This window comes from Vigna unguiculata, chromosome 2 (genome assembly GCF_037176805.1).
Source record: "Vigna unguiculata cultivar grain cowpea cultivar isolate G323 ecotype 2 chromosome 2, ASM3717680v1, whole genome shotgun sequence".
NCBI classification, from domain to species: domain Eukaryota; kingdom Viridiplantae; phylum Streptophyta; class Magnoliopsida; order Fabales; family Fabaceae; genus Vigna; species Vigna unguiculata.
Window position 1 is genome coordinate 16,621,714 of NC_140793.1, and position 13,623 is coordinate 16,635,336.

Below are 13,623 nucleotides of genomic sequence, written 5' to 3' on the forward strand. Positions count from 1 at the left end.
AGAAAATATTACAAAAACTATTGTTATTTTTTTTTAATTTGCGTACAAAATATTAGTGAAATTATTATTATATTTAAATAAATAATATTATTTTAATATTTCTTTTGTTATATTTAAGTAATATATTATAGTACCAATAATAATAGTACTATTAGTATTAATTAGGAACAACGTAAAAGTCGTTGGACGGGGCAGGGTAGTGAACTTGTAAGCCCACAGTAGCCTAGTCCGCATAAGTTCGCGGTTCGCGTGGACCAACCCGAAAGTCCGTATAAAAAAATATTTACACTTGTGTATATTAGTTACTTTTTTTATGGACTCTTGCATTAATGTTCCAAATTCTTGTATAACTGGAAAAGACGAGTATTATGTATTTTTTAATGTGCTAAAATTTAAAAAATACATTGTATATGTCATAGTATGAATATGAATATGATGAAAATGTGGAATTATCAATTTATCATCGAACTCCCCAAAGTCTTTACTTAATTTTGTGAGCTTCTTAAAGTTTTTCAATTTTTAAACATTGAAAGTTTTATCATAGGAATTAAAAAAAAAAGAAAAAAAAAAGCGGGCCAAGTGATGTGTAGGACGGGCCAGTGATTGCAACTCGCATAAATCGTGCAAGACGGGGCAGGCCAGCCCGCAATGTGCGGGCCTTATGCGGTTCGGGCCTAAACGGGTCGGGCCGGGTCACATTGTCATCCATAGTATTAATAATATCAATATTAATATAATAATAATTAAAAAAAATAGTAGTGAATAATGTAACCATATTAATAATAGTATTATTATTAATCTAAATTAATATTAATAATAATAATAGTGGTATAATAATAATAAATATTAATTAATACTAATTGTATTATTATTAACAATGGTACTATATTATTAGTTATATGTAGTAAAAAAATATTATTGTATGATTAATATTTATAATTCACTTTTGATCGTATATTATACTAAAATGAAATGAGTATACATGGAATAAAATGTAGGTATATTTTGGATTATGTTTGGTAGTGCCAGGCAATTCTGCTGAGGCAAAGGGGTTTTGTTTGCTTTGGATGTGCGTGGTCTACAAGGTTTTCATGATATCTTGAAGGTCGACTTGCTAGTGTTCCTTGAGTTGTGACTTGGAACGTATCCCTTGAGTTGTGGCTCAGGATAGGGGTTAAGCACGTGGCATTCTTTGAGTTGTGGCTCGGAATGGCATCTCTTAAGTTGTGGCTCGGGATGGCGAATGAACAGGTGGAACTTTTGAGTTGTGGCTCAGGTTGTTGAGTGTTGTCGGTGTGAGTGTGTGCGTTGTGGTGTGTACGGATGGTCCAGTTAGATTGCCCTCCTCAGTATTATGCTGACGAGTTTGGTAGTCTAGGGACATTACGAATGTTATTCGTAGTGGGAACTCCACCTGGCGTTATGGAGTGTGGTCTGTAGCATGGTTTCCCGTGTGTGCTCTACCAGTTGTGGCTGGTAGGTGTGGCAACAAGACATCTTAAGGTACTCATCAGAAGATGTAGAATACAGTTAACATGGTGGTGACCATGTTGTGTGGAACAAAGGATATGGATTCCTTTGGTGTGATTGAATTTATATGACTTGTATGCATATGTTTTATTCTGTTAGCTCACCCTATCTGCTTGTGTTTGGCGATGATCGTGTATTGCATTACACATGAGCAGATGATGTTGCAGGTGGATTTGGTGAGGCATAGAGTCGAGGCAGGGCTAGTCTGGAGAAAGTTTTTCAGAGTTTTTATTATGTTTTTTTTAATCAATTCTAAACTTCTAATTATCACACTTGGATATTTTAATGGAAGTTATAATTATAGTTTGTGGAATAAATTCTAAGGTAATAAGTGTTTGATTTTTCCGCGTTTTTGGGAAATATTTCAATAAATGATAATTAATTATTATTTTTTTAGTTTATTATTTAAATTCATAATATCTTATCGGACGTTACATGTATAAATAATAATCATAAAATTAACATATAAGTAATGGTTAAAAAGTGAAAAGGTTCTTAAGAGAACTAATTTTATACTTGTGTATTCGCACGGTTCTTGCTGTTTTCTATTTTTTATAAAATATTATCATTTATCATTTGTATTAGTATGGAAAGTGAATTATTATTATAGTATTAAAAAAATGTATTGTTATATGTTTTATAATAACAATATATTTTAAAATAACAATATTTGTTTCTAAGAAAATATTACAAAAATATTGTTATTTTTTTTTTAATTTGCGTAAAAAATATTAGTGAAATTATTATTATATTTAAATAAATAAAATCATTTTAATATTTCTTTAGTTATATTTAAGTAATATATTACAGTAAAAAAATAGCAATAGTACTATTAGTATTAATTAGGAACGACAATTTGCTACTGGCTTGTTGGGCCAGCCCACATACCTGCGTAAAAAACCCGGGACAGGTCAAGGTAGTAAACATGTAGGCCTATAGTAGCCTGGTCCGTGTAAGCCCGTAGTCTGCACGGGCCGGCCCGAAAGCTTGCATAAAAAAAACTTGCACTTGTATATATTAGTTACTTTTTTTATGGACTCTTGCATTAACGTTCTAAATTCTTGTATAATTTTAAAAGACAAGTATTATATAATTTTTAATGTGCTAAAATTTAAAAAAATATATTGTATATGTCATAGTATGAATATGAATATGATGAAAATGTTGAATTATCAATTTATCATCTAATTCACCAAAGTCTTTACTTAATTTTGTGAACTTCTTAAAGTTTGACATTTTTAAACATCAATACAATAATAATAATAAATATTAATTAATACTAATTGTATTAATATTAACAATAGTACTATATTATTATTTATGTGTAGTAAAATAATATTATTATATGATTAATATTTATAATTCACTTTTTATTGTATATTATACCAAAATGAGATGAATATACATGAATAAAATGTAGGTATATTTTGGATTATGAATCTCGTAAAAAAAAAAAATACAAAACTAAGTTGTAGTTAATTTGTATACACGAAATATTTCCAAAATAAAACCTACGCATATTATGCATTATGGATCTCCATCAAAAATAATAATAATAGTAGTATATGAACCGGTCTTAATAATAGTCACAAGTGAAATTGGTAAATTCATAGTCGTTTGATGTAACGTTTATTTGTAATAAATGATAAATATTAAATTTTTAGATGAACAATAAATTTTTCTTTATTATATTTTATGAATCATTATAATTTTTTGTAATGGAATGGTTATAATATGTTTGATTATAATATTTAATTGGGTACAATGTGTAATTGGATATATTGGATATATTAAAAATAGGATTTATTGGTAGGTAAGATGTATAATAGCATCTGAATATATTTTTTTTGTTTAAGCCGGCTCCTTTCTAGTTCAACCTTTAGGAAGTCATTTCATGTGAGCTAAGTTTAACACTCCTACTAATAATAATAATAAAGAAATAATAATAATGATAATTATTATTATTATAATCATGCTAATAACAATACTAAAATAAATATCCACACTACTTATGCTAAAACTATTCATAATACATAAATAATAGTAATAATAATAATAATATTAATACCAACAATAATATATTTCATAAACTATTGATATTTTTTTAATTTGAATACAAAATATTAGTGTTATTATTATAGTTAAATAAATAATATTATTTTAATATTTATTTTGTTATATTTAGGTAATATATTATAGTACTAATAATACTACTATTAATATTAATAATATCAATATTGTAAAACCCTCTTTTTCTCCCCTAAAAATTTAAAGGGGTCTAGCCCCATCTGTTGGGCCTAAGTATTAGTCCATAGGGTGTCCAAAGCCCGTAAGGCAGCCTAGTCCCTTTCATTTCTGCCTTTCTTGCAAAACAGTAACTTACCTACTATCCTTTCCCTTTCCCAGAGCACTGCTAGGGTTTGAAGTTCAATCAGATTCAAGTTTAGCTCGACCTCGTTTCTACTCACGTAAGTGGTTTGTCAACTCATACTCTTCTTCGCTGGTTTGGTTCTTCGTAATTATTGTTAGGGTTCCTTGTAGTAATCTCGTACCCCTTTTGTGTTAGGGTTTTCAGCTCTTAAATCTGCTTCGGGAACTTTCGTGCTCATTTGCTTAAGTGTCGAGGTCGTTTGACTAGCATTTTCCAGGTAAGGGAAGCTAGAATCCTTTCTATTTAATGTGCTCGTCGTTTGTCTTGCTTGTGTTTCATGATTATTGAACTAGTATGCTACTATGAATGCATGGGATGGTTGGTACTATCGTTTGTGTGTGAAATACAACTGATATAGTTATGAACAGTGGCGAGGACTGATAATCTCGCCCAAGCGAGCTTGTCTCGCCTAGGCGAGACTAACAAGGGTTCGTCCTGGATTTCTGCGCGAGAGGTCGCTTAAGCGATGAGTCCCCATTTTGAGCGAGATGCATTCTTGCTTGGGCGAGGAGGGTTCGCCTAAGCGAGATCTCGCAAGAAGTCACTGTTCCCACTCCTCGACTTCTCGCCTAAGCGAGGGGAGTCCGCCTGAGCGAGGGAAACCTCTCGCCTGAGCGAGCACCCTCAGCCTGAGCAAGACATGGGCGAGGATGCGCCTTGTTCTGATTTCTTCTATGTTATTGGACGAATGACACATGTATGGTTGGATAATTGTATTAAAGTATGTTCTGATTGTTTATGCATGAGTGATGTGGTTCATGGGTTACGAATTGAGTGACTTTGTACGCATGAGATGCTAATGATTGTGATTCACGAGTTTTAACATGATGTGAGTATGATGTTTGTATGGGATGATTCATGACATTAAAATGATGAGTTGGTTAATGGATATGGCATGGTGTTGGTATGAAATACACTTATACCTTCGTGGTTTGGGGAGGATGAATGAGATGGATTCAACATGGAATACAAATGAGGATGGATGGTAAAGTTCGGCATGAGATATTTATATGTGCATGTTAAATATTATTTGTTTGATTATGATTGGTCCATGGTCAGTGCGTAATTCCTTGAAATCTCTAGGTGGGGTTTCAGGGTCGTGCTTCAGTGGTCGGGACGTAATTCCATGGCCCCTGTTAGTAGGTGTCTATGGTGGTGCCCTATCTATATAACTTGGTAAGGATTCAAGGTAAGGATCGCATCCTGACACTCTAAGGAGTCAGTTAGTCTCACTTAGAGCGGACTGACTCTTGTGGTGAGAGTAGTAGGAGGCCTGAAACTCATTAAGGGCTAACCTTGTGTGTGAGGGAATTGATTCATTGTAACACTTGTAACACATAGCTCGGGGGTGAGCAAAGGTATCCACCACAAGTGCAAGCATCCGTTGAATTCGAACATGTTATATGTATCCGGATGAGTCGAGTCGAGTCTTAGTGTATTGATTGAAAGGTCATAACATGCTTGGGTGATATATGTTTATTGGACTGTGAAGGTATATTTGATTGCATGATAAAAATCTTTTTGGCTCTAGCTTACCCTTTGCTTGTTTGATTGCTCTGTATGTTGTTCTTCTACTCTTGCGATGATCATCAATTTATTGATGGGAGCAAATGCGAGAGGTACTCGTGGTCAACAGAGGAGAGATGATTTCGCCGCATAGTCTGCATGGGCTGGGCTTCATGTTCTGGATGGGCCTTCCTTTACGGTTATGGCCCATGTACCTGTCCGTCTTTTTGATTTCTATATATTCTGTTAAACTTTTTATCCAGTTTCCTTTCGGGCATCGTGGTGTGCCTTGGGATGTAAGGAGTTAAGTTTTAAACTCCAGGATCGTGCTGTTATATTATCTTTATGTGACGCTTCCTTTAATTTCGTTGATTGAATTAAATAGGGTGTTACAAATACTAATATAATAATAATAATAAAAGTGGTAGTGAAATAATGTAAATATATTAATAATAATAATAATAATAATAATAATAATAATAATAATAATAATGATGATGACGACGACGACGATAATACTTCGATTAGTTATGTGTACTAAAATAGTATTATTGTGTGGTTAAAATTTATAGTTAAATTTTTGATTGTATTTTACACCATAATAAAATGAGTATACATGGACCGTTAATAAAATAAAATGAAGATTGTGCACTATTGATCCCGTAAAAAATAAATATAAAACGAAGTTGATGTTAATTTGTATACACAAAATATTACCAAAATAAAATCTAGGCATAGTATATATTATATATCTCGATAAATAATAATAATAATAATAATAATAATAATAATAATAGTATTATAGGAATCGGTCTTAATAATACTGATAAGTCAAATTGGTATATGTTAATGAATTCATAGATATTTGATGTAACGTTTATTTGTAATAAATGATAAATATTAAATTTTTATAAGAACAATAAATTTTTCTTTATTATATTTTATGAATCATTATATATTTTTGGTAATGGAATGATTATAATATGTTTGATTATAATATTTGAATCGGTTACAATGTGTAATTGGATATATTCTATATATTATAAGTATGATTTATTGGTAGGTAAGATGTATAATAATATCTGAATATAAATATTTTTGTTTGAGTTAACTCCTTTCTAGTTCATCTTTTACGAAGGTGACTCACTTTAACACTTTTACTAATAATAATAACAACAATAACAATAATAATAATAACAATAACAATAATAATAATAATAATAATAAAAAAAAAAGAAATAATAATAATAATAATTATTATTATAATCATGTTAATAACAATACTAAAACAAATACACATACTACTTATACTAACACTACTTATAATACATAAATAATAGTAATAATAATATTAATACCAACAATAATATAAATAATTCTAATAATTATAGACTGAAGCATAAAAACATCGACTTGATTAAGAACTAACCATTCTATACCTCAAATTTATCAAAATACCATAATGGCATTTGGACAACCAATCTCAAGGTTTAATTTAAAAATAAAATTAAAAAATAAATTTAGATAAAAGAAAGAATTTGTTATATATATATATATATATATATATATATATATATATATATATATATATATATATATATATATATATATATGTAAGGGTGGCAATAGGGCCCTAGACCATAGGGTCGGCCCGGAGGCTCACAAGAATTGTGAGACGCTTTCTTTTCTTCTTCCTTTTCTCTCTGATTGAAAGCAAAAGCTAGTTCCACCACCAAACCATTGTCACTTTCCACTCCTCCCTCTCTACTTCCTCATTTCTTCCCCAACAGATGAAACCCCTGTCCACTATCTGAAATTACCTTTCTTTCTTTGTTGCAGCAAACATAATTGGGGCTAGTGCAGACACTTCCATTCAAACAAAGCATTCCTTCCTTTCACGTAAGTTGAATTTTAGTTTCCAATTCCCCTTAATTCCCAGTTCATGGAATTGAACCCTATTCTAGGTTGAAATTGAAGTCTCATTCTTTCCCTGCGTTTCTGTGTTCTAGTCCCATAGGTTTTGTGCAGTTGTGGTACTCTTCTTGTGGAAGTTTCTTCTTTGCAAGCCGGTGACTGTGTAGAGATAAGGGGAGCTAACTGATTTTCTTGAATTTTGTATAGAAACCATCCTAATGACTTTGATTGCATGAATTTGTGCTTGTTTGATGCTTGGATCACCTGTTTGTGTTGAATTGGAATTTTTGGTGTGAATTTTTGGGCTTTGCATGTAAAAACAGATTGGGAATCTAATATTTTCGCCCAAGCGAGTAGCTCTCGCTTGAGCAAAAACACTAGAAACTCATCCCTGCCACTGCGTGAATTGTCGCTTAGGCGAGCAAGATGCAATCTCGTCTAAGCGAGAATTCGCCCAGTTTGTGGGTTGCTCTCTATTTTGAGTCTTGCTCACGCGAGAATGATCCGCTTAAGCGAGAGAAGCCTTTCGCTTGGGCGAGACCTTCTAGCTTGGGCGAGAACTACTGCAGTTAAGTGTTTGTTTCTCTGCTTGTGATGGATGAAATTATACCTGAAATGTTAAAATGTGAAATTAGATAATGACATACTTGAGTTGGTGTGGTTGACAACATGTGTGGTACCAATGCATGAATTTTGATTATGAGAAGATGCGGTTGGACTAGAATTTCAAGGGAAATTCTAAGGGGTATGTTTTAGTGTCGGTAAGGACATAAGGACTCACTATTGGAGGTATCCTAAAACTCCAATAATTATTCAGCTCAGATAGAGCATAATGGATTATGTCGTACGGAGTAGCAGGAGGTCCCAGTCTTTGGACTTGATCAAGTCTTAGACGAGAAGGGGACTTACCTTGTGAGTGGTTGGGTGATAACCCCTTGAGGCCAAACTCTGCAGAGTTTGGGAACCATCACATGTGCATGCCACCAAGAGGTCCAATGTCGCTTAAGTGAGTCTAGAGTCATCTACCTATCATGTGTTATGGTGATTTAAGTGATTCTATTGGAAATGTGAAAATTAATATGGTGTTTATAATTGGATTGTATGTTTCTTTTAATCAGATTAGCTTACCCTTGTTGCTTGTGTTTGTTTCTTTTGTGTGGTTTTTCCTTTGCAATGATCATCTGTCAATTGGTGTGAGCAGGGAAAGATACAGGTGAAGATACCCCCTCTTGGATAGGATTTGAGTCAATAGCATGGGATATTCGATATTAGACTCTGTTCCATGTTTTTGTTTAAGATTTGGAACTTTCTGTTAACTCTTTTCTAGCATAGATTGTAAATATAGTTGGTACTTCTATAGTTATTTGGATGACTGTATTAATACTCTATATTGACATATTTCTACTATCTACTTGTTTTATCATGATAAAATATTTTGTTTAGTAGCGTAAAAACTATTAAGTGGGATAACAACAAGAATCAACACTGTCGTGAAGCGATCAAATTAATACTATTTATTTGTAACAACTTCAGTATTGTTAATAAAGTAGCCAAAAGATTAGTATGGGTAAAATAAACCATAGGCATCTCCCAACGAACACGAAATTAATTTATAGGAAATTAGTTCTTATACAAACTATACAAAAGAGTTAGTCAAATAAAATTGAAAAAAAATAACAAAAGAAGATAAAGATAAAAAGATATAAAAAAACATTTATATTGAAAAATAGATTGATTCCACTGTTTTTTCAAAATAGATCCATTTATCGATTATCTAAAGATTATTGTTCAATTAATTATTATTGTAGATTTGCAAATTAATCAATATAAATTCTCAATCAATTTGTTGGCGTTCTTAGTATTAACCAAAATAAATTCTCAATAAAAAGCAAGAACTTTGTAGATTAATCACAGTAAATTTAACCAAAGTCCATTCTCAATTAAATATTACTATCCTTAATCATGTCCATTCTTTTACCTCTAAAATCATGCAAAAAGCTAATTAAGCAAAGTACATTCTTGATTAATTCTAGTTAAAGTTTTCACCTCTAATCAAAGTATATTCTCAATCATTCACAAAAACTCATTCAATCACATGAAAGTTTCTAAATTTAATCAAAGTACATTCTCAATTAAAATTAAAAACCCTTGAACTCATATGGTTGATATGTTATGTAGATTTAATACCGTGCTAACTTGCTACAATATAAAAATCATTACTTTTACTTGATTAAAAGTCAAAAGACAGATGAAAATAAATCACAAGAAGAATCAATAGAAAAAACAATTTATTCATTCTAACCTCAATATCCATAGTAAAATTACATTGGAACCAACCATTGAAGCTTAACCCTCCATGGAATGCAAAAGTAAAATAAAAATTGAAGAAAAATGGAGATAGAGGAAACGAAATTAGTCCCTTCTAAGAGTTCCTATATTCTGAAGTTTCGAGTTTTTCTTTTATGTTTCCCCTTGGTATCTTTATATAGGACTTGAACTGAGCTTTTCTATTGCTAAAATCTCTCAAATATCTTTAAAATAATTATAAATATCACTTATATTTATATTTGTATGAATATCTAAAAATATTTGGAAAGATATAACCAATTTTAAAAATATTTAAAAAATATAGTTGGTAGATAATATCAATATCTGATATAATTAAATAAATTAATTATTTGAAGATGTTTGATAAATTATCACCAAATAATATTTGCATTGATTTTCCCAAATCAACCCTTTGTAATCTCCTCCAATTATCTTTTAAATAATCCAATATCTTCAAGATATATTTGTTTGTTGTGGAGATCTATAAAGGTTCAAGAAGATCTTGTCATATTTAAAAACATTTGGTAGTTATTATCTTTTGATATTTTATGATATAATTAAATAAGATAATTATTTAAAAATATCAAATAAAATATCTAAAGATATATTTTTCCAAATTATCTTTTATAATAAATATTTATGAATTATCAAAATCCTTCTTCTGGAAAAAGATAGAGAAAACCGCAAGGTCCAAATTTTATTGCCCGTTCCCTCTTCTAGGCTTAACCAAACTTCTTCACTTTTTCAAGCTTTTCTTGTCGTCTTCATGCAATGTTTGGCTTGGATTTTTATGATTTTGATAATTTCTTATTCTGGGATTTATCTTTAAGTGTCGTGAAGTTTTAAGCAATTTATTTTCATACCTCCATGACCTCAACTTAGATGCAACTTCACTAACATACCTCAAAATATCCAAAGAACATTTATGCAACTAAAAACCTATTTTTAACATCTTTTTATATCTCATGCTCAATAAACCCAATTATAAGAAATCTTAATTAAATCCATCTTTTAAGAACAAAATTCAATTAAAAATCCAGAATTAAACATTAATTAAGGGTAAAAGTACGCACTCATCACATTGGTTTTCTGACAAATAATGCAAAATCATGATGACTAGCAACAAAACCAAAAGATACAATTATTGTAGAAAACTTTTGAAACCAAGCACTAAATGCTCATGACAAAATAAAAGTCTTGAATGATCATGTCATTTTACTTTAGTGCACAAATATATGTCTCAAATTGATATTGTTTGGAAAAATTAGATTGTATATACAATCGAGATAACTGATCCTATACATCCTTTGTGGTATCATATTTTGCCAATTGAGCACCAATCAAGTGTGTGACAAAATTACCGACCCAAGTGGTAGTTTTAATGTTATCAACTTCCCATACCTCTAAAGCAGTACCATAATCATCAATTTTGGTGTCAATCGGTTATGCCTTAGCACTTGAAATATAACACCACATGGCTTGAGGTTTAAGAAAGAGGAACTACTGCAAGAATCTCTTCTCAATCATAAAATTTGCGAAAGAGGCTTAAGGCTAAGGACTTAGGGTTTAGGAAAGAGGAACTAGTGCAAGAATCGTTCCTCAATGAGGGATCATTTAGGGCTCTTGAGACCATGTAGAAAACAGAGAAATATATGAAGAAAGGGATTGTGTAGTATTGAATGTGAATAAAATGTTACACGAGGTGTGTTATATATACACACAAAACTAACCCTAGAAGCCACAAGTAAATGGACCTAAAACATGGGTCTATGCTAACAGAATTCACATCAAAAGATCAGTTATGAAAAGAAATAATGCATGACCTAGAATGCCACTTGCATGAATGCAAACACAAGAAAACCTCAAGTCCAAGTGTCACAAGGTTCATTTTTCATTTAAAATTTTTCATGCAATTGATTTATCGTGCACAAACCACTTAATTCGATGTATGAGACTGTATAAACATAACTACAAAGTTATCCAGTCAAACTAGACACCCTATCTATTATCTACAAATTAAGAGCTAAGCTAGCAAGATGGAAAATGTGCAAATCTGAAAAAATGAGTAAAAATAGAGGCAAAATCTATTCAAACAAGTTTAAACTAACTAAACAAAACTAAAGAAAAGATCAAATTCCTAAAGTTATGTAAAACTCAAAATTTCATTACTCAAAACCTCAAAAACTCTACTAAAAAAAGTCTAAATTTTGCAAATTATATTAAACTATCCTAAGGAACTGTCAAGAAGAAATTGTCCTAGATATTTTAAAATACTAAAATCTAATTAACAAACAACTCAAACTACAAAAATTACCTAAAATTCAAAATATGACTACCTAAAACATAAAATTAGAACCAAAATAGGTTAAAAATGATAAAATAGGAAACTTAACAAGATTACTAATTAGAACTGTTAAGAAACTATCTAGACAACTTTTGAATACTAAAAGAAAGGTAAAATCTAAGCTAAATTCGAAGAACAACAAAAAAGTTTGTTTCATTGAAAGAATGTTTGGTTTGTGCTTGGTATTTATTTTGTTGATGAAAATGTTGTTTGGTTTGTTGGTAGCTTAATGTGTCATAAATACTTTGAGAACTTATTTATCTTATTTAACCTTTTCCAAAATACTTCTGAGATGTTAATTGCAATTTTTTGTTACTTTTCCTCATCATGTGTTATTCCACCAGATTATTACAATAATTTATATTATCTCATGTACAGGGTTTTACATGCTTTTGGTGTTATTCTTCAATCAGAACTAGATCACATCAATGATAATGAAGTTTGGTATTGGCTACCAAGGTGTATCTTTCAATGGTAGGAGAATAACATCAAAAGCATCGTAGAAACTACATATAAGTTTTGTTCATAACAGGAAATGTAAATGGGATTGTATAAGATCTTTGACTGTATTCTTATTTGAAAAAAAAAATAATACATAACAATAAAAACTTTATTTTATGATGTAGTGTTGTGTATTATATAACTAATTTTAACTATTATGTTTTATGTGTTTTATGTACGGTTTATACACAATGCAAAATTACTGGATTTTGGTTTTTAGTACATTGTTGGGTTCTTTTCCCCATTTTGGCTCTATATTTTTTGCCATAGTTTGTTGCATAAAATTATGTTGACATTTATATAGTGTATAATGTTGTAGTTGCCAACATTCGAGGAGAGTGGAAGAAAAGAAGAGTCCATTAATTTATATATAGTCTTTATTTACATAAGGGTGTAATAATTCATGGCATTTTAGCTTATTCGTTATTATTCCAAATTTAAAAAAAAAAAATTATCAAGATCTTGAATTTAGTAATAGCAATTATGTAAAAATACTCTTGAAAAAATAAAATAGAAATATTCACTTGGTACTTAAAATTGTAAATTGTACCAACCGAATTGTTTGAGTGGATGGAAATTTTGAATTCTACCTTTAATTTTGTATTTAATTTCAATATTTTTATAAGGTTGATATATTTTTCATCATTTGTAAATTTATTTTATATATTATTATTTATCCAAATATTAAAAATAAAATAAGTACTTTTATTACAATTTTTGTATACTAGATATATTTTTAATTTTAATAACTATTATAGTTTTATTTAATTTTAATATTTTTATTATAATTTTATATAGTAAATATATTTTTAATTTTAATATTTGTTTAGTTTTAATATTTTTATTACAGTTTTATATAGTACTTATTAGAGCTGTCAAAACAAGTAACCCGATCCGACCCGGCACAACCCACCACGGGTTGATAATTTAGTGAGCCAACCTAACCAGGCTCACTTTTTAGCGAGTCAAAAAAGTTTGAACCCGGCCCGACCCACTACGGATTGGTGGGTTAAACAGGTTGGCTCACGGTTCACTTAATTAAAAAAAATACAATTTATTTATTTATTTT